The sequence below is a fragment of the Sapajus apella genome, unplaced genomic scaffold (genome assembly GCF_009761245.1).
Source record: "Sapajus apella isolate SASKATOON/1434 unplaced genomic scaffold, GSC_monkey_1.0 scaffold15, whole genome shotgun sequence".
NCBI lineage: Eukaryota > Metazoa > Chordata > Mammalia > Primates > Cebidae > Sapajus > Sapajus apella.
Window position 1 is genome coordinate 32,711,604 of NW_022436955.1, and position 22,941 is coordinate 32,734,544.

The window sequence follows — 22,941 nt, forward strand, 5'->3', positions numbered from 1 at the left end:
TGGCCTCCCAAAGTGCTGGGATCATAGGCGTGAGCCACCACACCCGGCTGGAAACATTTTTTAGAGCCATTTTATTCCTTCCTTCCAAACCACGATCTAATCAAGGTTTCCTTACTGCAAGGGGACACGAATATCGGGTTTAAATATTTGGTAAGAATACCTCAGGGCCAGTCAGGCGCAGTGGCTCACGCCTGTAATCCCAGCACTTTGGGAGGCTGAGGAGGGAGGATCCCTGAGATCAGGAGTTCGAGACCAGCCTGGCCAACATGGTGAAACCTCCATCTCTACTAAAAATACAAAAATTAGCCAGGTGTGGGAGCACATGCCTGTGATCCCAGCTATTTGGGAGGCTGAAGCAGGAGAATTACTTGAACCCAAGAGGCGGAGGATGCAGGGAGCTGTGATCAAGCCATTGCACTCCAGCCTGGGCAACGAGCGAAACACCCTCACATAAAAAAAAAAAAAAAAAAAGGTGGGGGGGCCAGGTGTGGTGATTCACAGCTGTAATCCCAGCACTTTGGGAGAATGAAGCAGGCGGATCACTTGAGGTCAGGAGTTCAAGACCAGCCTGCCCAACATGGCGAAACCCCGTCTCTACTAAAAATACAAAAATTAGCTGGGCACAGTGGCGTGTGCCTGTAATCCCAGCTATTTCTGGAGGCTGAGACAGGAGAATTGCTTGAACCCGGGAGGTGGAGGCTGCATTCAGCCGAGATCACGCCACTGCACCCCAGCCTGGTAACAGAGTGAGACTCCATCCCAAAAACCATAAAATAAAAAATAAATAAATAAAAACAATCAAATATATTTTGCATTTCAATTTATTATGGCTTCAAAAGAAGCCCAAAAACTCAAAAAAGAGAAAGACAACAATGGCTTAATGAGAGGAGCGCTTGATAAATTGAAACTATGTTTAACACTTTCAGGACTAGTTCCCAGCATTGTTGTCAGGGCACAGTGACAGTGGCCCAGCTGCCTCGACAGCAGCTCACACCAGCCTCTGGGGACAGCACAGACCAGAGAAACACTTCCAGTGCCTTCAATGACCCAATTTTTACAGCCAGGGTCCAAGAAACAGAAATGCACCTAGGAGGTATCACCCTAATGAACACTCAGCCTGCAACAATGAAAAAGAAGGAAAGGTAAATTGGGTTTTTTGTTTTTTAATATCCTTCAGATCTCTACAATGCATCCTCTTCTACCCAAGTCATAGGAAAGAAAGATCCCTCTGACATTAAGCAACCCAATGTCTCCATACAATAGAACATTCTCCCCCAGCCCACCTGTTAACTCACTATGTTCCAAAGAGAATGAGTGTCAGGGTCTCAACGACCCACAGCCCCCAAAAAAGCAACATAGACATCCTGCTGACATAAGCCCCTGAGCATCATACGAATGTGTCCCTTTCGTCCTTGCTGCCTCCCAACAGTTAGCCCCCAGCACAAAGCGGCCTCTGGAGGCCACATCCTCTCCTCCAGCAGCGGGCCATGCGCAGCTCTACTGCACAGCCATCCCCTACACCATGGAAGCAGCTTCTTCCCGTGACATTTCTCATTAGGGCTTCCCACAATTCTTGAGGCTTAATGCAAATTCCTTATTCCCACGACTAACATCAAAGAACCACACCTCAACAGACTAAAACTTCGATTATTCCTAAATTTCTCAAGGATGAGATCATCTGGAGGTCAAACGTGCCTGAAATGAGCTGTCCTCACTTGGGCCCTTCTAGACCTTCCACTAGTTTGGATGTGTAAGTAGCGACCCAACACCTTTTCTTTTGTTTTTGAGATTGTCTCACCTTGTCACCAGGGCTATGGTACAGTAACATCATCTCAGCTCACTGCAACCTCAACCTCCGGGCCTCAAAACCCCACACCTTTATTAACTGTGTGAGCAGTGGGTTCCTATTCCCCAGGGGCAGCATCCCATCAGTAGCAAGTCATGCCACCAGCAACCCCACAATCCAACCCAGTCCCTGAAGATTCAGGTGACACTTAACTGACTTCCAGAGAGTGCAGCATCACTAGAAAAACATTAATTAAAAAGGTTTTCCTCCTACATAAAACATATGTGATCTGATATAAAAAATATCTCAAGGCCAAGAACAGTGGCTTACACCTGTAATCCCAACAGTTTGGGAGGCCAAGGTGGGAGAAGAGCATGAACACAGGAGTTTGAGATCAGCCTAGGCAACACAGCAGGACCCCAACTCTGTAAATAAAAAAAGGGGAATCTGAGAATAAGACAGGAGACACAGATTTACCCAACAGCCCAGGAGCAGCTGACTTCAGCCTCAGCTATGAATACTTTGAAACCAAACAGCTTTAATTAGCCCACTGATCTTAAATGATTTATATTTAATCTGATTCACTGAAAGCACAGCCCTCAAAAGCATCCCTGTGGACCAGGCATGGCAGCTCACGCCTGTAATCCCAACACTTTGGGTGGATCACTTGAGGTCGGGAGTTCAGACCAGCCTGATCAACATGGAGAAACCCCGTATCTACTAAAAATACAAAATTAGGCCGGGCACAGTGGCACATGACTGAAATCACATCACTTTGGGAGACCAAGGTGGGCAGATCACAAGGTCAGGAGATCGAGACCATCCTGGCCAATAGGGTAAAACCCCATCTCTACTAAAATACAAAAAATTAGCTGGGCATGGTAGCAAGTGCCTGTAGTCCCAGCTACTCAGGAGGCTGAGACAGGAGAATCACTTGAACCTGGGCAGTGGAGATGGCAGAAAGCAGAGATCACACCATTGTACTCCAGCCTGGGCAACAAGAGCAAAACTCCATCTCAAAAAAAAACAACAAAAAAGCATCCCTGTCAGCAGCTTACACAGAACATAAAAACAAACAAACAAATGCATCCTTGGATGACAAACAAGAAGCCATCCTTAGGTCAGGTAAGGAAAGGTGACGAGGCACAGTGGCTCACACCTGTAATCCCAGCTCTTTGGGAGGCAGGGAGGGAGGAAAGCTCAAGCCCAGGAGTTCAAGACCAGCCTGGGCAACACAGTGAGACTGTCTCTACAAAAAAACCAAAACATGCCAGGCATGGTGGCTCATGCCCGTAATCCCAGCACTTTAGAAGGCTGAGGCAGGCGGATCACCAGAGGTCAAGAGTTGAAGACCGGTCTGGCCAACACGGTGAAATCTCATCTCTACTAAAAATAGAAAAATTAGCCAGGCATGGTGGTAGGCACCTGTAATCCCAGCTACTCAGGAAGCTGAGACAGGGGAATTGTTTGAAGTCAGGAGGCAGTGGTGGCAGTGAGCCGAGGCTACGCCATTGCACTCCAGCCTGGGTAACAAGAGCAAAATTCTGTCTTAAAAAAAAAAAAAAAAAAAAAAAAAAGCCTGATGTGACAACACACACCTGTGGCCCCAGCTACCCAGGGGCCTGAGGTTTGAGAACTGCTTTGAGCCTGGAGGACTGCTTCAGCCCTGGAGACGGAAGCTGCAGTGAGCCATCCATGATCACGCCAGTGTACGCCAGCCTGGGGAGGCAGAGCAAGATCCTGCCACAAAAATTAGAAAAAAATAAAAAAGAAAGGAAGGTGGCAGGCCAAGGCCAAGCTCATGCCTATAATCCCAGCACTTTGGGAGGCTGAGGTGGGTGGATCACCAGCCTGGCCAACATGGCAAAACCCCGTCTCTACGACAAATACAAAAAATTAGCCAAGCGTGGTGACACACCCCTCTAATTCCAGCTACTGAGGAGGCTGAGGCAGGAGAACCGCCTGAACCCAGGAGGTGGAGGCTGCCGTGAGGAGAAATCACACCTCTGCACTCCAACCTGGGAGACAGAATGGGACTCCATATCAAAAAAAAAAAAAAAAAAAAAAAAAAAAAAAAGAAGAAGGCGAGGCCAAGCTAGCCTGTCTGAGTCAGGCCCTGAGAGCTATTTTCAATGAGCCCTTGGCTCCCAGTGGCATCAGTGCACTGGTGAAACCCCAGAGTGAAGGTCACCCAGGCCCTTATAGATGTCGATGGCAAATCCAGTGCAGTCTAACAATCAATAAGGAAACAGTGATTGTTTACAATACTGACACTCCACAGTGGCAGTGGCGAAAAACAAATTATCTCCCTCAAGGTAACTCCTGAATAAAGTAAAATGTTCTCGTGTGAGGGAAGTGCTGGTTAAGAAAAGGACTCAGCTGAACTGTGGAGGACTTATGTAAAAATAAACAGAATGAAAGTGTGCCACACAGGGCCCTCCTCTCCCCAGAAGCACCTCCCTTTAAGATTACCTGGACCTGAGCACGCTGCAGGCAATGAGCCGCACAAAACAGTGACTTCTGCTCTCCATTCACCTCTACATCTGCAATTAGGCAAAAAGGTAATTCAGGGTGTTGACAGGAACACTGCCGCCACACACGGCCACCCAATGGAAGGCTCCCTAAGCCAGGGGCCTGGTGCCGCTGTCCCGCACACAGACCACAGAGGCTCACATCCAGAGGAAGGCTGCATACTACTCACTCGAGGCAACTCTGCAACATTCATAGTAGTTCATAAGCTTGGCACGGGTTTAACATGTTAAATATTTCTTGTATAAAATATTAAGTATTTCCTGCCAGGTATTACTGCCTTCTCAGACCATAAACCTTTTCAAAATTCTTTTAAGACTTCCAACCAAATATTAACTAGGTATCTATCAATATGTACATAGAAGTATTAGAAGATATGAAACAAAAACAAGTCCAAGACAGGCCCCTCCTCATGTATCTGGGCAAACAGAATCCACGATCCTCCTTCTACAATGCTTCTAGCAGCAGGCTTCAACCTCCGAAATCTCTAAAACCCTTCAACTTGGACTGAAAACCACTGTCCTGGCCCACACTTGACACTGTCCTGACAAAAATCTCTGAGGGCAAATATCAGTCTGCCATGGACATGCAAGCTGCAGAGCCAGCACGTACACATCTGACAAACACAAGGTTCCCTCCTAGGCTCTGCCCATCAGACTTCCCCAGATAACCATTTCCTTTCCTCAACTGAGATGCCCACTTCTTCCTCCAGAATGTAAGCACATGACACCAGCAACATCCACATCTGTCAAATGTCCCCAGGGCAGAGAATGGAGTGTGACATACAGTAGGCACAAAATAAACAGCACCCAGCTTCTGCTCCACCGCCGCTTCCCTATTCCTGCTTTCTCTGCTGTCTCCTTTCACAGACCCATTCTCCTGTTTGCCCCATTCCCTCCATTGGGAATCAATTCATCTTCTCTTTTTCCAAGTTTTTTTGTGCGTGAATACCTGTGAACAAATACCATTAAGTCTTCAGAACCTGCCTACACAGTATGCTTTCCAAGTTCCCTCCCTGTTTCAAGTTTCTCTAGATTCTCTTGTAAGGATCTTCTTAAGGAGGGGCATGATGTCTCATGCCTATAATCCCAGCATTTCGGGAGGCTGAGGTGGGAGGACTGCTTGAGGTCAGGAGCTCAAGATCAGCCTAAGAAACACAGCAAAACCCCATTTCTACAATTTTTTTAAAATTAGCATAGTGTGCTGGCACATGCCTGTAGCCCCAGCCACTCAGGAGGCTTAGGCAGGAAGATCACTTGAGCCCAAAAATTCAAGGCTGCAGTGAGCTATGATCACGCCACTGTACTCCAGCCTGGGTGACAGAGCAAGAGCCTGTCTCAAAAAAAGAACCACAGGCCAGGCACGGTGGCTCATGCCTATAATCCTAGCACTTTGGGAGGCCAAGGAAGGCAGATCACCTGAGGTAGAGAGTTCAAGACCAGCTTCACAAACATGGATAAACCCTGTCTCTCTAAAAATAAAAAATTAGCTGGGTGTGGTGGTACATGACTGAAACCCCAGCTACTTAGGAGGCTGATGCAGAAGCAGCGCTTGAACCGAGGGGGCAGAGGTTACGGTGAGCCAAGATCGCGCCATTACACACTCCAGCCCGGGCAACAAGAGTGAAACTCCGTCTCAAAAACAAAACAAAAAAAAAAAACAGCACTGCAAAGCCAGTGCTTTGATCTCACTCATTCACCATCTTCAAACTCTGACACATCATCTTCTGCCTCAAAAAAAGTTAGCAGACCAAATTCACGGCTACCACTGCAAACTCTATACAACCCAACTCCAATCAGGTTTCCAGTCTCATCCGCTACCATCTTGTCTGATACGTCTTCCTGTTCAGACAGGTTTAGCTGACATTCTCACGTTACATCCCACCTTCCCAGCCTTTGTCCACAGCCTTCCCACAGTCTAAGATGGCATTACTCTGATTTCTGCAGTGACATTCCACTGATTCTTTTTTTAAAACAGAAACATAGCTTACATTTTTTTTTTAATATAGCACTTCTTCCATTAAATCTCCCAGGTCACAGAGCCTTTCTCTCCTCTGATTATCTCTCTTTTCATAAGAACCAGTACTTCAAGCAAGCTTTAGTCAACTGAATGCATCTTCCTCCCAGATCTCAGGGCAGGAGGCCCAGGCTGCACCGTCTTCGTGCTTCCTAAAACGCAGCACTGCACACAGTGAGCAGCCAATGAACATCTGTGGACAAAATCAGTGAAACCCTGGAAAAGCTGAGCCTGTCTAGTTTTAGAAGTCCCATCCATAAAACATATAACTCCTTTCAGCTGAAAAAAGACACAAAGCTGTTCTCCCACTACAGAGCGTACCCCACTTGGAAAAGTAGTCAGGTAAGCCAGAAGTCAGCCACACAGTGCTTTACAAACATGCCAAATGTGTGAATGGTCACAAAGACATAAAAAACCAAGACTGCCCTCATCAAAACTGCCAAGATCATGAAAAACAAGGAAACACTGAGAAACGGTTACAGGCGAGATTAAGGAGACAGGACAACTAAATGCCATGTGGGATCCTGGATGGCATCTGGGGACAACAAGAGACCATTACTGGAAAAACCTCCAGCTTGCTCATCCCTGGAACCTGTGAATATCTTACATCACATAGAAAAGAGAATTAAAAGGGCCGGGCATGGTGGCTTACGCCTGTAATCCAAGCACTTTGGAGGCCATGGCAGGTGGATCACCTGAGGTCGGGAGTTCAAGACCAGCCTGACCAACATGATGAAACCCCGTCTTGAAAAAAAAAAAAGAAAGAAAGAAAGAAAGAAAAGAGAAGGGAATTAAAGTTACTAACCAGGAGAGGGAGATGATCCTGCACTGTTCATGTGAGCCCCAGGTAACCACAAGGATTTAGAAGTGGAAGAGGGGCCAGGCACAGGGGCTCCATGCCTGTAATTCCAGCACTTTGGGGGGCTGAGGCAAGAGGATTGGTTGAGCCCACGAGGTCGAGGCTGCAGTGAGCCTTGATTGTGCCACTGCACTCCAGCCTGGACAACAGAGCTGAGACCCTGTCTCCAAAAACGGGGGTGGACAGCACAAGAGTCAGTGAGATGCCATGAGGCTGGCTTTGAAGACTGAGGAAAGCACTCCAGGCCACAGAATGCAGGCAGCCTCTCAACACGGAAAAGACAAGAAACCATATTCTCCCCTGGAGCCTCCAGGAGGAACCGGCCCTACCCACACCTTGATTTTAGCCCAGGCAGATCACATGAGGCTTCTAATTAACAGAATTATAAAATAAATCTAAGAGTACAGTGGTTTGTTACAGCAGCACTATAAAACCAGTAAGGGCAGCACTGACACAAATCCCGGAGCTTCTCCAAAGCCTGAGAGCTGTTTTCCTTCTACCTTCCGCACCGCCCGCAACACGGCTGCCTACACACCCTCCATCTGCCTTTGCTCATCCCCCTAAACGAATATATTTATGGGCTTAGAAGAAAGCTATTAAGGAAAAGGAGAAGGTGCAGGTTTAGTTCTAAGACAGGTTTTCTCCTCAACTCTCTAAAACTTCACTGTGCCATCAGCTTCTACTTAAATGTCCTTTCATACAAAAGGAGGAGTCAGTTTCAACATCATCTTTTTATAAAAGCCCATAATCTGATGAGAACCCAAGTTGAGCAGAATCAGATCTAATGACTTTGACAAAGTAAAATAAAGTTTGGGCCGGGCGCGGTGGCTCAAGCCTGTAGTAATCCCAGCACTTTGGGAGGCCGAGGTGGGTGGATCACGAGGTCAAGAGATCGAGACCACCCTGGTTAACATGGTGAAACCCCATCTCTACTAAAAATACAAAAAATTAGCTGGGCATGGTGGTGCGTGCTTGTAATCCCAGCTACTCAGGAGGCTGAGGCAGGAGAATTGCCTGAACCCAGGAGGCGGAGGTTGCGGTGAGCCGAGATCGCGCCATTGCACTCCAGCCTGGGTAACAAGAGTGAAACTCCGTCTCAAAAAAAAAAAAAAAAAAGAAAAAGAAAGTTTGAATGTGAACCTCATTAATATTACATCTGCTTAATATTACCTAAACTATAAGTGAAAATACATATCACTTTTCTGAGTTTCATAATAAAAGATAAAGTATACAATTCAAAAATACCTCTCTCATGTATTAGGGGAAAAAAATTTCTATAAGAAAATGTTGTGGCCAGGGACAGGTGGTGGCTCACGCCTGTAATCCCAGCACGCCGGGAGGCCAAGGTGTGTATTTTCTGTCTGCAGAGTATCAACTGTGTGATTTTTTTTTTTTTTTCTTTTTAAAGATGGGGTTTCACCATGATGGCCAGGCTGGTTTTGAACTCCTGACCTCAGGTAATCTCCACCCACCTCAGCCTCCCAAAGTGATAGGATTACAGGCGTGAGCCACCGCACCCGGCTTCAACTGTGTGATTTTTAAACTCAGTGGCTCATGCCTGTAATCCCAGCACTTTGGGAGGTCAAGGCAGGCGGATCACCTGAGATCAGGAGTTTGAGACCAGGCTGACCAACATGGAGAAATCCCGTCTCTATTCAAAATACAAAATTAGCCAAGCACGGTGGCACATGCTTTTAATCCCAGCTACTTGGGGGCTAAGGCAGGAGAATTGCTTGAACCTGGGAGGCGGTGGTTGCAGTGAGCCAAGATCATGCCATTGCACTCCAGCCTGGGCAACAAGAGCAAAACTCCATCTCAAAAAAAAAAGAAAGAAAATGTTTTGAGTGTTAGCATATTTAATATATTAAGCTCTAAAGAACTTTAAATTTCAGATAGACTATTCTCAAAGTAACAAAAATATCTATGTATGTAATTTAAATAAATTAGGAGCCAAACATACAATTCTAGTGAAGAAAAAATTTACTAAGTCTAAAAATTCCTTGAAATCAAAATCAACTGTGGGGTTGTGGAATACTAACACTGCAAGTTCTCAAGACGCAGTTCAGCCTCCTGAAAGCTGGGTTTCTTATTTGTCACCATTGGAAAAGGCAAAGGTGATACAGTGTTCTGCGCATCCTTTAATCAGCCAGGCACCTTAGCCATAATAATTTTTAAAGTTAATCCTTTCAAGAGTGCTGCTCTGGGTATTTTTTTTAATTTTGTTTTTTACTTTTATTTCCTGTTTTGCAAAATGTCAAACCACATCTGGAAACACAGTGAATACTAACAAACCTTGATTTCTTAAAAGTAAAATAAGGCCGAGTACGGTGGCTCACGCCTGTAATCCCAGCACTTTGGGAGGCCAAGGCGGGCGGATCACGAGGTCAAGAGATGGAGATCATCCTGGCCAACATGGTGAAACCCCGTCTCTATTTTTTTAAAAAAAAAAAAAAAGAAAAAAGAAAATTTTTTTAAAAAGTAAAATAAGGTCCCCTCACTGCTTCTTACCTTCTCTATTTTAGATAAGTTTAAACAGTATAGCCATAATGATCTCAAGCTTACATCATCATCCAGAATTAAATCAAAGACTTCTTTGATTGTGCCAGTTATGAATGCAGTGGTAAACTAATCCTAACTCTGGTAAAACCTCAGGAACCAAGCACCCTCCGCAATCTTGCCTGTACTTGGAAATACTGCATTCATTATTCTAGGAGATTAGCATTTAAGTCTGAAAACTGCCATGGCGGGGAGAGAAAGGGCTATTTAATACCAACGCACCAAGAAAAGAGTCTATTTTCTAATTTTACATGAAAAACAACCTTTGATATCACAAAGTTATTAAGTATTTACAAGGAAAATCTCAATTTAAGCCATTCTTTTTTTTTTTTTTTTTTTTTTTGGGTTAGTCTCGCTTTGTTATTTACCCAGGCTAAAATACAGAGGCGCGATCCTAGCTCACTGCAACCTCCGCCTCCTGGGTTCAGGCGATTCACCTGTCTCAGCCTCCCAAGTAGCTGGGACTATAGGCGCGTGCCACCACACCCAACAAATTTTTCTATTTTTAGTAGAGACAGGGTTTCACCATGTTGGCCAGGATGGTCTCAATCTCTTTACCTCATGATCTACCTGCCTCGGCCTCGGCCTCCCGAAGTGCTGGGACTACAGGCATGAGCCACCATGTCTGGCCAGGCATTCTTAAAAGTCACATTTTTTAGAGTTAAGTAATGAGGGGGAAAGTTTTATGAATATTACCATGAAAGAAGAAATGTTCACATAAGTGATCAAAATGTTTTATGTTGAGAAAAAGCCAAAATTTTCAAATAATGAACAGGTGCACATTGGTTGCTTTACAAGTACAAAAAAGAGCGCCTACAGATTTCCAGGATAATAAATAATTCACTGCACAGATGCGAATGAAGGACAGGCCTGGAAACAGGTCTCGCCCTCCACCAGCCACAAAGACCCGCTGTAACTGAGACAGCAGCACTCCGACAGCTGCCTCAACCTTGACCTCCAAGAAAAAGAGAGAAAGCGGGTGTGGGGTAGCTCAGAAGATTGGATTTTCAGTCAACAGGATTCAGTCCTTTGAGCCCCTGAAAAATCTCAGCCATACTGACATGATGGCTTTTATTTTCACAATGAAAACCCTCTTAACTCCATTCACAAAGCTAGCTTTAGAACTGTGGGGCTTCTGGCCGGGTGCAGTAGTGGACACCTGTAATCCCAGCACTTTGGGAGGCCCAGATGGGTGGATCACCTGAGGTCAGGAGCTCGAGACCAGCCTAAGCAACATAGTGAAAGCGAGTCTCTACTAAAAAAATAATACAAAAATTACCTGGGCGTGGTGGAAAGCGCCTATAATCCCAGCTACTTGAGAGGCTGAGTCAGGAGAATTGCTTGAACCTGGGAGGCGGAGGCTGCACTGAGCCGAGATACCGCCACTGCACTCCAGCCTGGGTAACAGAGCGAGACTCTAGCTCAAAAGAAAAACAAAAACAAAACTCTGGGGTTTCTTAGACTTAGAATAGTGTCTGAATGTTTTCAACCACAACCAACCAGTTCACCTCCACCAAATACCCTAGCCCCTTACTGTAAACCCAAAAAGCTAAAACAAATCTCAATCTCCCAAATATACCCAGTCTTTTCAAAAGCAACCTTCTGCCATTACTTAACAGTCTCATTTAAAAAGAAACTCTGAAAACCTAAACATATGGTAAAATCAATAAGGCACAACTCCATTTCCTTGTATTCCCCTACAAAGAGATTTTTCTTCATTAAAATGCAAAAATTTTCACGACCCCACTTGTTTGGCTACATTCGGCCAGAAAGTTACAAACGAAACAATGAATTCTCATTAGCAGCAGCAGCAAACTACACTCAGCCCAGACTGATTTCAACCTATCCTTTACAGCAACTGACACTTTGATGGAAAGGATGAGGAAATCAGAATAAAAACTGCTTCCGGCCTTCTTCTTCGGCCTAAAAACCTCAGTGCTACTCAAAGTGCGTTCGCAGAAAGCACTTTCTTCCCACAAAGACAACTCTCTCTTTAATTATGCTTCTTATTCTGTCCAATTTTGAAAACTGTGTTCCCACCTCTATCTGAATTATAAAAGCAAACTTGTAATGAAAACAAATGGGGCCAGGCACAATGGCTCAGGCCTATAACCCCAACACTTTAGGAGGCTGAGGGTAAGCCCAGAAAGCTGAGGCCTACAGCAACATAGGGAGAGCCCATTTCTACAAAAAGGAAAAATAAACTAGAAGGGCATGGTGGCACAGGCCTGTAGTCCCAGCTACTAAGGAGTCTGAGGTGGGGGGATCGCTTCAGCCCAGACAGTCGAGGCTGAAGAGAGCCGTGTTAGTGCACCTGGCCACTACACTCCAGCCTGAGCAACATAGCAAGGCCATGCCTCAAAAAAAAAAAAAAAAAGACTTGCTAAAACGAAGTGATATTAAACTAAGATGCAAAGACTGAGTGGGAGTTAGTGGCAGCTGAGATGAGGGGAGCTGCACTGGAGGCAGCCAGAGATACATTAAAGCCGTGCCACAAACTACAGCACATGGCCCAACTGAGGAAAGGAGAGGCCAATGCAACTAGAATGACCCACGATCTGACCAGAGGCCTGGGGCGGGGTAAAGAACGGGGCATGGGGGTATTGGGAGGAGGAAAGGAAATAAAAATTTTAAAAAGAAAAATAAAAAAAGAATGGGGCTTGGAATCAGAGTGAGGCCACAATCATCATTTGGGACGCTATCATAAAAATAAGATTTGAGTCCAGGCGTGGTGGCTCACACCTGTAATCTCAGAACTTTGGGAGGCTAAGCCTAACAGATCACTTGAGGTCAGGAGTGCGAACCAGCCTGGCCAACATGGTAAAACTCCTTGTCTGCTAAAAATACAAAAAAATTAGCCAGGCATGGTAGTGGGCGCCTGTAATCCCAGCTACTCAGGAGGCTGAGGCGGAGAATTGCTTGAACCCAGGAGGTGGACGTCGCCGTGAGCCGAGATCGTGCCACTGTACTCCAGCCTAGGCAACAAAGTGAGACTCTGTCTCAAAAAAGAAACAAAAACCAATGGAAACTCTACCTTATACATACGTAAAATAAGAATAAGCTGAATCTGACTTTAGTTTAAGAGATGCTGTGAACAAGCTCTCTCAAATAAACAAAAGCCACTTAACAGAAACATGGGGCAAGATGCAGCGCTCACGCCTGTAATCCCAGCACTACAGGAGGCTGACGTGGGTATATTTCTTGAGCCCAGGACTTCAAGACCAGCCTTGCCAACACAGGGAGACCCTCTCTCTGTATTGAGAAAAAGAAGAGGCAGGGGAATCACTTGAACCCAGGAGGCATAGGTTACAGTGAGCCCAGATCACACCATTGCACTCCATCCTGGGTGACAGATTAGAGCAAGACTCCATCTCAAAAATAAATAAATAATATACAATAAAATAGAAAACAGTGGCTGGGTGCGGTGGCTCACGCCTGTAACCTCAGCACTTCGGGAGGCCCAGGTGGGTGGATCACGAGGTCAAGAAATTGAGACCATTCTGGCTAAAACGGTGAAACCCTCTCTCTACTAAAAACAGAAAAAATTATCAGGGCATGGTGGCGCGCGCCTCTAGTTCGAGCCACTCGAGAGGCTGAGGCAGGAGAATGGCTTTAACACGGGAGGCAGAGGTTGCAGGGAGCCAAGATTGCACCACTGCACCCCAGCCTGGCAGACAGAGCAAGACAATGTCTCAAAAAAATAAAATAAAGTAAAATAATAGAAATAGCTATCAAAATTAACAAAGCGCTCATTAAAATGGATCATTTCCTAAGCCTAAAAAGGCTTCTATGGCAATTATCTAACTGCCTGAGTTCCAGGAGCTAAGGATTGACGCCTTCTTTCATACAGCTTCACAAGAAAAACTAGAAAAGTTGAACTGCACAGACATTCCATTTAAAATTCAAATTAAGGCCCGACGCCGTGGCCTGTAATCCTTGCACTATGGGAGGCTGAGGCAGGTAGACAGTCAGGTCAGGAGTTTGAGACCAGCCTGGCCAATATGGTGAAAACCCAACTCTACTAAATATATAAAAATTAGCCAGGCATGTTGGCATGCACCTGTAGCCCAGCTACTCGAGAGGCTGAGGCAGAAGAATCACTTGAACACAGGAGGCAGAGGTTGCAGCGAGGTGAGATCCCGCCACTGCACTCCACCCTGGGTGACAGAGCAAGACTCTAAAAAATTCAAATTCAGAGAACACATACTAAAAACATTTCAAGATTTCAAGACAATAACTTTTAGTTATTTGAATTCATTCCATTTTTCTATAAAGTTTATCAAACAGGCCTCACTCAATTCCCACAGAGCACTGACTACACAGCAGTAATAAAGTGACACGGCGTACCATCAGACCAGGAATCTATCATCATTTTCACCTATTCACTACAAATACTTTGCTATTCAGAGACATTCATCCATTACACTTGCCATATGAGGGATGAAGGGACTTACACAGGGTAATGGACAGATCAAAACACTTATTTTGGCAACAAAATGCGGATTATTTTCTGAACTAGCATTTACTGATACTCTCTAATTATGTTATTTAATTGATAATGGGCTCACTGCCCATATGCAAAGTAAGTCTCCTCTTATATTTGACCAAACATAACCTTTCTGTATCAAACCTACTTAAATAGTCATAAGAGGAGGCCAGGCGCAGTGGCTCATGCCTGTAATCCCAGCACTTTGGAGGCCAAGGCAGGTGATCATGAGGTCAGGAGTTCAAGACCAGCCTGGCCAAGATGGTGAAACCCCATCTCTACTAAAAATGCAAAAATTAGCCAGGCATGGCGGCGGGTGCCTGTAATCCCAGGTACTAGGGAGGCTGAGGCAGAGAACTGCTTAAACCCTGGAGGCGGAGGTTGCAGTGAGCCAAGATCGCACCAATGCCCTCCAGCCCAAGCAACACAGCAAGACTCCATCTCAAAAAAAAAAGGGCACAGAAAGCTCGGAAAAATATTCTCATATACAAATAGCACAGCATAGTTTTTTAAACTCTATTTGCAGTGAGTTCTACTTGTCAGTATATCAACATTGTAATTACAGCTGACATGACAGCCACTCATCATCAGCAGCCCATCTGCGTGAGTGTGATGAAGCTACTGCTGGTGTGGGGTGATTAGCATGGCTAGTCCAGAGAACAGCATCTGACGGCGGCAAGGCAAGTTAGAAGGCCAACACAAATTAGAGCTGCAAAAGAGGAACTCAGGTTTTAAAGGTGACACATTTAAAAACAAACTTCTGCTAAATTGTGTTATATTTTACCACAGTAAAAATAAGACACAAGAAAAAAATGCTGAAAGTTTCAAGTCTGGGTCAAATTTAGCAATATCTTGTGGGGAACTTTTCAACAAACTCAAGAGGCATACACAAAGAACAGAGAAAACGTCATAGCAACTAGGTCTTTGTTCCCTCCCATCCCGTTCCATTCAGATGGCCAGCCTATCAAATGAGATCCTGCTCTTTGGGGAGAAACTACAGAAAGAGGAGAACAACAGCTGAATGGAGGGTGGGGGAGGCCACACCAACCATACTAGATCCAATGCAAGGGTCACAATGAAAGCTGAGAAAGATATCGCCCCCACCTCCCCTCCCCCCCGTTTTTTTTTTTTTTCTAGTTTAACTACAGTTGCAAAGTAGTATCAGAGGACTTGTGCAATCATTCTCTAATAGAACTCTAGGTCTTCCAGGGCAGCCAACACTTAGTAATGAGAAATCAAGGTCTGAGAGGCAATCTCAGGGTCTCTGATTTTGAACTACCCAAGTTATGCCATTGACTGTGTCTGCACACAACAAAAATACTAACTGTTTCAACAGCATTTTTTCCACAATTTCATCTTATATGTCTCATCACCACAAAAAGGATCTAAAGATTCGAAGTTCTGGAGTTCAACAATTGTGCACACTCATTTCTCATTTCAAGTGTTAAGGATATTGCTCAAATCACCGTATAAAACTCTCACCTCATATAAGAAAGCCTGAAATCTGATTTCTCTACCAAAAAAACCTTCTTCCTGCAAATAGATACAAAACTAATCATAACCTGCAAAACCCATGAAATCTAAGCATGTTTACACCTTAACTGTTAGAAAAAAAATAGTTTTAATGCATAGAGAGCTGGTAGACCAGCTTCATCTTCCCAAGCCTCTTCTAAAACTTCCTGGAACCTGGTATACAAGACTAACCTTCCCAAAACACAACAGAAACAGAAAATCTTAGGGGGCCACCAGGAAAAGAGCAGGCCTCGAGAAAATCAAGACCCCCCCCAACCTTCCGACGACACAGATACAAGAGTTAACAGTACAATCCCTCTTTGAGAGGGGACTGAATCAATGTGGCAGGGCCGACCCTATACACACACACGCGCGCACACGCACACACACACACACCCCACACACACAGCTACCGCCCTGCCAGGGGATGATGAAATGAGGAACGGAAATTAACATTTCAGGCAACGTCTCACATTGTTCCTTGAGGCCAAGGGCTGCTGTTGCAGCCGCCACCGCCACCGCTTTCCTCCCAGCCGCCCCCCCGGCCCGCCTACCCTCCCCCTAACACCCCCAGCCCGGCTGCCCGCATTCCTGCCCCTCCTCGGCCTACGCGCGCCTCCAGCAACTCTGACGCCCCCAGGTCCCCCGTTCGCCCGCCCCCTCCGGCTCGGAGCCCGAGAGCCGCCTGCTCTCACTTCAACACAGCGACGATAAAAGGGACGCTGAGAATAACAACCACGACCAGCGCCGCGAAGGCGCCCGTCTCGCGGGTCAGAGGTCGGCGCCTCCGCTCCGCGGCACCCGGCACCCGCCCGCGGCCCCTGGAGGCCCCTCCCGGCAGCCCCAGTCCCCAGCACCCCTCCGGCCCGCCGCGGAGCCCCCCGTCCGCCTCTCAGGGCCGCCCAGGCCCGCCGCGGAGCCCCCACTTGGTCCCCCACAGCCGCCCCGGGACCCCGGCCGCCCCTCACGGCCGCCTCGAACCGCTCGGCCTCCCTCACGGCGTTCCGCGCTCCCCCGACCTCCCAGGCCCGCCCCGGAACCCCTATTAGCCCCTCGCGACAGCCCCGGGACCCCAAAATCCGCCGCCCACCCGGCCCCGGCCCCCCAGAGCCGCCCCGAGGCCCGAGGCGCAGCTCCGCCGCCGGGGGAGGCCTGCAGGCCGCAAGGCCGCGCGAATGCTCCGCGCCCGCCCCGACCACCGCCCCCAGGCCGGCGGCACCTCTCACCGGGCTCCGAGGGCTGCGCGGCTCCGCGGCGGCTCAGCGGCGGGGCGCGGGCGCTGCCCATGCAGCCCGCGGCCGCGTTTCCCGGGCCGCGCGGCCCGAGCGGGAAGGCGGCGGCGGCGGCGGCGGCGGCGGCGCGGGCTCGGACCCGGCCGAGCTGCGAGGGCCGGCGGGAGGCGAGCCCGCCCCTCGGGCGCGCCCACGGCAGGGGCGAGCGCCGCGACTCCCGGTGTGGACGCTACTGAGGGGCCGTCTGGCCGCGGGCTCGGCGGCGGCGCCTCCCCGGCTGGGGCCCTCGGTCCATCGCGCACCGTCTCAGGGCGGCCTCTGGCTCCAGGACCCAGCGGCGGCTGCGGCGGGCGCCGGCCGCATGAGACGCTCCCGCCCATTGGCCCGCCGTATCCGCCACCGCCATTGGCCCGCCCCGGCCGGCCGTAGGGGCTGCGCACGTCACAGCGTCGGGAGGAAGCTCGCTAATGGAGTCAAGGGGCGAGGCGGGATTGACAGCCTCTGCGAGGGCCCGGAGGCGGGACTAGGAGGACGCCCGGTAACGGTTGGGCAGGGTCCTGCGTAAGGGCGCACGCGACGCTGGAAGCAGCGAGCCACTGGATTGGCTGCTTCCGTCGCAAAGGGCGTGGGACTTGCATTCTCGGGCCTGACGATTGGTCATTCCAAGTGCCGGAAGCGACAGGGATGTGGTCTGGAAACAAAATCTGGTATTGAGCTGCGAGACAAAACGTCCGCTTCGCGGGCCGGAGCGGCGGCTACTTGTCGTGTACCCGTGGTCTCTTGCCTGGCCCCGGCTGGCCCGGCCCCCGGAAGGCCCGGCTTCCGGCCGCACTGCCCTGGCGGGCGTCACGGGGCACGGAGAGGCCTGGGCGGCGGCGAAGGGAGGGGAAGGGACCGGGGCCTCGGGGCGGTCGCTCGGGGAGGGCTCTGGCCGCGCAGCCCGGCTCCCGCGCGGTGAAGCTTCCCCTGCCGTCCAAGGCAACGGCCCTCGGGCGGGTCGCGGCTCGAGAGCGCCTGGGCCTCCCGCTTTGAGAGCCTGAGCCGCGTGAGGAGCCAAGCGCCCGCGAGCCGCAGCGCCTGCCTTGCTAGTTCGGCAAGACGCGGAAAAGGTAGATGAGAACGGGCTTTGATTGCAGCTAAAATTTATCAAGGCTCTAATAAGTATGGCTCCTGTTCTAAGTGCACCTGTGTTCTCATCCAGAACTAAACCAAAAAAGCCAGGTGAACAAAATCGGTGCTCCTTTGAGTGTCTTTTTTTATTTTTTTTATTTATTTTATTTTATTTTATTTATTTTTTTTTTTTTTTTTTTGAGACGGAGTTTCACTCATGTTACCCAGGCTGGAGTGCAATGGCACGATCTCGGCTCACCGCAACCTCCGCCCCCTGGGTTCAGGCAATTCTCCTGCCTCAGCCTCCTTAGTAGCTGGGATTACAGGCACGCGCCACCATGCCCAGCTAATTTTTTGTATTTTTAGTAGAGACGGGGTTTCACCATGTTGACCAGGATGGTCTCGATCTCTTGACCTCGTGATCCACCCGCCTCGGCCTCCCAAAGTGCTGGGATTACAGGCTTGAGCCACCGCGCCCAGCTATTTTATTTTATTTATTTATTTTTTTTTAAGATGGGATTTCGCCATGTTGGTCAGGCTGGTCTTGAACTCCCAACCTCTGGTGATCCGCCCGTCTTGGCCTCCAAAGTGCTTGGATTACAGGCGTGAGCCACCACGCCTGGCCCGAGTGTGTTTTTTTAATTCTGCATCTTACTGAAGTCCAAGACAGCTGGTAAGCAAAATATTTACAGGCCTCAAATTAACGAAATAATGGAATTGTGAAGTCCTGAGCGGATAGACCGTGAAGATGGTCTTTCCCCTTGGGCAACACGCAGTATGGTCCAGTGACCTTCAGTTGTTAAACCGCCCATATTCAAATCCCAGTCTTACCAGTGACTAGCAGTCACCCTGGAGGCTTTGCCTCTCAGATCTTCAGTTTCTTGATGCGTAAAATGGGAACTACAAGTAGTACTACTTTTTTTTTTTCCCTCTTTGAATCAGGCTCTGAATCCGTCGCCCATGCTGGAGTGCACTGCTGACTGCATCTTCTGCCTCCCGGGCTCAGCGGATCTTCCCAACTCAGCCTGCTGAGTAGCTGGGACCACAGGCAGGCGCCACACCTGGCTAATTTTTAAAATTTTTGTAGAGAAAGGATCTTGCTGTGTTGCCCAGTCTGGTGTCAAAATCCTGGACTCAAGCTACCCTCCCTCCTGAGCTTCCCAAAGTGCTGGGATTATAGACATGAGCCACAGCGCCCGCCCGTAGCACCTATTTCAGACTCATAGGGAAGATTAAATGAAGAGGCTGTAGCACGGTGCTTGGCACACACTGGAGCTCTGTGGAAGCATTAGTTATGCTGTAACTGGACTTTTAGCCTACTGTAGGCAGCCAGATTTTGGTCTCCACCCCCAACTACTCGTGGCGTTGGATGAGGGTGAACACCTGATAAAAACAGCCAATGTGGTGCAGGGCGCTGTGGCTCACTTCTGTAATCACAGCACTTTGGGACCCCGAGGCGGGCGGATCACAAGGTCAGGAGTTTGAGATCAGCCTGATCAACATGCTGAAAACGCGCCTCTACTGAAAATACAAAAAAATTAGCCAGGCTTGGTGGCACGTGCCCGTCTGTAATCCCAGCTACTCAGGAGGCTGAGGCAGGAGAATCACTTCAACCCAGGAGGTGGACGGTTGCAATGAGCCAAGATCGCGCCACTACACGCCAGTGTGGGCAACAGAGCAAGACTCCGTCTCAAAAAAAAAAAAAACAAAAACAAAAGCATAGCCATGTATGGGCTGATCAGCGTTCATCAATAGGTGATCAAGGGTTTCCATATTTGCCTCACTGGAAGAAATATCTGGTAAAATCGACAAAATTCAGAGTCCTGGACCCCATCATCACCTGTTGAATTAATCTAGATGAGGGGGGACTAGAAATTGGTATTTTTTATTTTGGTCCCTTACAATACTCATCATTGGGAATATTTGAAAAACATCAACCGAAGCAGTCAAGCTCACACTCAGGAACTTTTTCCCCCTGAAGCTGAGGGGCATGGTATTCACAGGAGCTGGCAGTGCAGTCCAGCTTCAAGTGATCCTCCCACCTGAGTAGCTGAGATTACAGGCGAGCACCACCATGATCGGCTATCAAGGAAATTTTAAGTACGAAATATTAATATGAATAAGCAGGCAGTTGACCTTGGAAACAGAATCTGAAACTACGCTAAGGTAGAAGCAAACTGAATTTCAACAGAAGCAGAACGGGTAAGCAAAAACTGTATGGTAAGGCCGGGCGCGGTGGCTCACGCCTGTAATCCCAGCACTTTGGGAGGCCGAGGCGGGTGGATCACGAGGTCAAGAGATCGAGACCATCCTGGTCAACACGGTGAAACGCCGTCTCTACTAAAAATACAAAAAAAAAAAAAAAAAAAAAAGGGTGAGCTGGGCATGGTGGTGCGTGCCTGTAATCCCAGCTACTCAGGAGGCTGAGGCAGGAGAATTGCCTGAACCCAGGAGGCGGAGGTTGCGGTGAGCCGAGATCGCGCCATTGCACTCCAGCCTGGGTAACAAGAGCGAAACTCCGCCTCAAAAAAAAAAAAAAAAACCCGTATGGTAGAGAAAAATGCAGATTAAAGGGAAAGAAGCCAGGTGATGCATTAATTAGAAAATCATTGAGGCTGGGTGAGGTGGCTCATGCCTGCAATCCCAGCACTTTGGGAGGCCCAGGCAGGCAGATCACCTGAGGTCAGGAGTTTCAGACCAGCCTGGCCACACACGGCGAAACCCCGTCTCTACTAAAAATACAAAAATTAGTTGGGCATGGTGATGGGCGCCTGTAATCCCAGCTACCTGAGAGGCTGAGGCAGGAAAATCACTTGAACCCGGATGGCAGAGGCTGCAGTGAGCTGAGATTGCACCACTGCACTCCAGCGAGGGCAAGAGAGTGAGACTCCATTTCAAAAAAAATAAAAGAGTTGGGATTTTATCCTAAGGGAAAAGGTAAGACATCACAGGGTTGTGGGAAGGTGGGAGCAGATGGAGTAGAGACAGCTGGACTGAAGATAGTCAGCAAGGTTTTGTGAGCAGTAAAAGAAGGGTTCAGGGTGAGGTTAGCATTGCCTGGAAGACAGCCTTAAGGAAGGGGACAGTTTGGGTGGAAAAAAGTTTATTTTTTATTTTTATTTTTTTTTTACCTTGAGGCTTTTGTTTTGTTGTTTTTTTTTAAAGACGGGGTTTCACTATGTTGGTCAGGCTGGTCTTGAACTCCTGACTTCAGGTGATCCACCCACCTTGGCCTCCAAAGTGCAAGGCTTTTTTAAGAGTTTAGTTTTGTGCACTTAAAGTCTGAGATGCTCTCTGGTCCTACTGCGTGGGTGATGGGTACAGGGCACCAGGGACGCAGCCACAGAAAGCGGAGAGGCAAGACGGACGCAGGACGGAGGTCATCGGCGTGCAGCAGTGCTACTTGGTCTGCAGCAGCAGACCAGTGAAGGTTTCCAACACGAGGCCTCAAGATCAAATTCTTATTTTATGACAACACCCTCGAAACAGCCTGAAGGGAGAGGCCAGGTGGGAAGCTGTTGCAGTAGTGAGTAGAAACAGAGCCACAGGAGGATACAGGGGTGGGGGGGTGGGGACGGGCAGGCAGCCGGCACAGCCCCAAGGGGCCATGGGGACAGCTGCTGGAGAGCCAGCATTGCCACATCCTCCAAACTGGAAATTAAGTTTTTGGGGACATTTCACTAAGGGCAGTTATGTTTTTTTTTTTTTTTTTTTTTTTGAGACAGTCTCGCTCTGTTGCTGGGCGTCAGGCTGGAGTGCAGTGGTGCGATCTCAGCTCACTGCAATCTCCACCTCCTGGGTTCAAGCAGTTCTTCTGCCTCAGCCTCCCGAGTAGCTGGGACTACAGGCGCACGACACCACGCCCAGCTAATTTTTGTATTTTAGTAGAGACGGGGTTTCACCATGTTGGCCAGGATGGTCTCGATCTCTTCCCCTCATGATCCACCCGCCTCAGGCTCCCACAGTGCTGGGATTACAAGGGTGAGCCACCGTGCCCGGCCCCAGTGCTGTTTTGTGTAGCCAAACACGCAGGCCCTGCCTCTGCCCGATGCTGTCCTAGAGCTGGCACACCCATAGGGAAGAGCCCAGCACCAGGCCGTGCTGGACAACCGCCCTTCTGGGAAGTGACGTGCAGACTTCATTTTGCCCCTAAACAAAGGCTTTCAAGGCTGCTCCACAGTCCTCGTCCTGTTCCCTCATGACACCCCACTCGCAGCTGTGGACTGGGCCAGCGAATGACCTCCTGGCCTGTAGGGTCCAGCCCTGCAGGGTTCTGTGAGCCCCTCTCTGCTGGTGGGGAGATGAGAAATTGTATAAATAAAAGGCACAAAACACAGAGATTGAGAAGAGAGTTTGGGCCTGGGGTCCACTGCTACCCAGATCTCGGAGACCAGCAGTGGTCCCAAATGCTGGACGCTCTCACTTTTGTACACTTGCAAATCTGGGGGCAGGGAAGGTAGTGGCCTTGGTGGTCGGTGACTGGGGGCAGGGTGGATAGGGTGTGGCATACAGGCGAGGGCGCAGGAATTTCTGGCACCCGAAGTGAGGTAAGGAGCATGATGCATCAGCACTTTTTCCATACTTATAAAGAAAGAACTCAAATATTAAGATTTGTGTTACTATTACTGATTACCTTTTCTAAGAAAAAAAGCACCAGGTGCAGAAAAAGAACATGAGAGTAGACATGGAACGTGACCACTGAAGCACAGCATCGTCTAGACACAGTTAAGACCCCGGATGTTTGCGGGTGTTCCTGACAGCCATTAGGCCTACCACAAAAGCTTGGAGAAGTGGAGTTTTCTTCTAACTCTTCGGGGGAAGGAGACGTCTTGGCCATTTTGGACGTCTCCTTCCC

The 22,941-nt window shown here is 48.5% G+C and overlaps 1 protein-coding gene across 4 annotated transcripts in view; it reads right to left on the reverse strand.

The window, feature by feature from the left end:
• ANKRD11 (ankyrin repeat domain 11) overlaps positions 1–17,313 on the reverse strand; it is a 221,437-nt gene extending 204,124 nt beyond the window's left edge. For 2 of the 4 annotated variants that reach the window (XM_032284723.1, XM_032284721.1), the window contains exon 1: positions 16,971–17,313. The gene's annotated coding sequence lies outside the window, so the exon portion shown is untranslated. The remainder of the gene's footprint in view (positions 1–16,970) is intronic. The other 2 variants (XM_032284719.1, XM_032284716.1) reach the window with 1 other exon arrangement.
• Positions 17,314–22,941: the final 5,628 nt, after the last annotated feature.